The following is a 2,287-nucleotide window of genomic DNA, read 5'->3' on the forward strand; positions in this document are numbered from 1 at the left end:
AGTAGGAATAACCGAGCAGATAATTTTGTAATTTTAAGTCATAAAAAACATATACAGTGGCTTTTTTCAGGAATAATAGCGATGAGTATTTTAATTTTCAACGGAGCTCCGAGAGGTTTATTGCCTCATAAACCGTAGCCAAATGCTCGTTAATCTAGGCGCCATCCTCCAGTTAATGAATGAAAATGGTTAACATCACCCGTTCTCAGGCCAGGCGGCTGCTGACTCCAAAAACGCATTCATCAGTACTGTATTAACCAAAAGTTTTCAAAATAGTTGATCTGGTATATAAATTACTAGGAAGGAACCCGGCGTTGCCCGGGTCTGTCTGTGTCCCCTATCTATCTATTCCCCCCTTTCCTCCCTGCTTATCCGCTCTCCTCTTCTCTCAGTTAATATATTAACATTCACTGAAACAACTGTATAGGTCTAAGAAATTATATTATGATAAAAATTGCTGGATTAGCGAGCATTTGGCCATTATTGATGAGGATAGCGTGTTGCATATGACTTCTGTATATGATTGAACATTTATTGGGCAGTGCTTCGTCCTACACCTCCTCTGTTCAAATCACACCTATAAATGCAGACACCCAGCACACACCTCTGAATATATAAGAAGGGGCCGTTTCGGTCCGTCCTGGACCATTATCATATTGTGTAAAGAAACACCAACACACTTCGTACTAATGGTTCACACTGCTCCTCTTTTTTTCCAATACTGTTGGTGTTAATTATATTTCCTCATCCTCTTGTCCACTCCAATACTTTAGTGAAACTGGTCACATTCTTGACTAAAATGTAACAAAAGAAATGTTAAGTCTACAGTCGCAAAAAATGCTCTTGTCGAATCGGCTCTTATTCACAACATACCCAATATAGTCCTTCCTTTGTTACTGTCAGTTCTTGCCTTTCTCATTGCATTGTTGTGTGGTCTGACCTTCTTAACAAATGTGATCTAACTTTGCTTTTGCTCCTCATGGATTTGATTTTATGGTGCTATATCTCTTATATCTGTTTTACCTCAACCTCTTCGCCTATTTTTCTATGTTCCTACTAATGCCTATGGTAAATTTCAACCTGCTCGTCTTTTACCTCACATTCTTACCTTATACATTGACTAAAATTTTCTTTACACGACTTTATAATCGTCCAGGACGGATTGAAACAATGTCACTTCTTACATTCTCAGATATGTGGGGTTGGGTGTAATTTTCAGCCACGGTATTATCTTACTCTCGGCGGTTCCACCCCCCCCCCTCCCCCTCACACCTTTACGTCAATATTTTGGCTCTCGCTGATTAAGTCCGTCACTAAATTATGAGCAGCAGCAACATTCGTTACTGCCAGATGATGTGGGATACCCACTGGGATGAATGACCTTTAAATTAAAAACAATTTATAGTCTAAATTTATTACGAAAGATAAACTTATGTTTATTATCTTAATTATTTATTTTTAACTATAATTATAACTGCGTAGAAAGAGGCCTACATGAGGGAGGTAAGGTACACAAAGGTAACTGTTCATTAATTTAATTTACTAACCAAAACTGTAAATAGACTGTTCATGTATATATTAAACGTTTGTAATTAGTTCATCAATGTTATAATCTGCTTAACTAAACGAATATTGAGGAATATTTAACGTACTTCATCAATCACCAATCTTTCCAGTACCACTTACAAGATGGATTTTGGGTGCATAATAACCAAACTAATTTCAACCCACAATTTCAGGATAAAAAATTTAAAAACACTACCTTTTGGTATATAATATTAAAATGGCTGCTTACAGACTTGTCTGGTATGAATAATATAATATAGTCGAAAGTATAGCCTACTTAAGTTACAGAATAGTTCCTGCTGAAATTAGAATGAGCATTAGCCCATTGTCATACTAATTATTATACTCTAAGAGACATGCTTGAAACTTGTTGACTAGTTATCACTATTCTCAACAACTAAACTTCCAGTTCATAGTTTAATGACAAAAAATAACTTTGCATCGGCCGGAAATTGAACCCGGGCCTCCCGCGTGGCAGGCGAGAATTCAACCACTGAACCACCGATGCTACGTTTGACAATAGATTGTTCACTTTAGTAACTGCAAAATGTAAAGAAGAAATCCTAAATAAGCTATTTCCTTCACGAAGTCTATTTTCAAATTAAATATACTTGAAAATTTCAGTAACTAATAACTCGTTTAGAACGCAATTCAATATTTATATCTTCCGGCAGAAAATAAAACCCCGGTCTCCCACGTGACACGTGGGGATACTAACAAA

The 2,287-nt window shown here is 36.6% G+C and overlaps 1 non-coding gene across 1 annotated transcript; it reads right to left on the reverse strand.

Moving 5' to 3' along the window:
• Positions 1–2,003: 2,003 nt before the first annotated feature.
• On the reverse strand, positions 2,004–2,074 carry TRNAG-GCC (transfer RNA glycine (anticodon GCC)). Its single transcript has one exon. It is a non-coding gene; the product is annotated as a tRNA-Gly (tRNA).
• Positions 2,075–2,287: the final 213 nt, after the last annotated feature.

This window comes from Procambarus clarkii, chromosome 27, assembly GCF_040958095.1.
Source record: "Procambarus clarkii isolate CNS0578487 chromosome 27, FALCON_Pclarkii_2.0, whole genome shotgun sequence".
Taxonomy (NCBI): domain Eukaryota; kingdom Metazoa; phylum Arthropoda; class Malacostraca; order Decapoda; family Cambaridae; genus Procambarus; species Procambarus clarkii.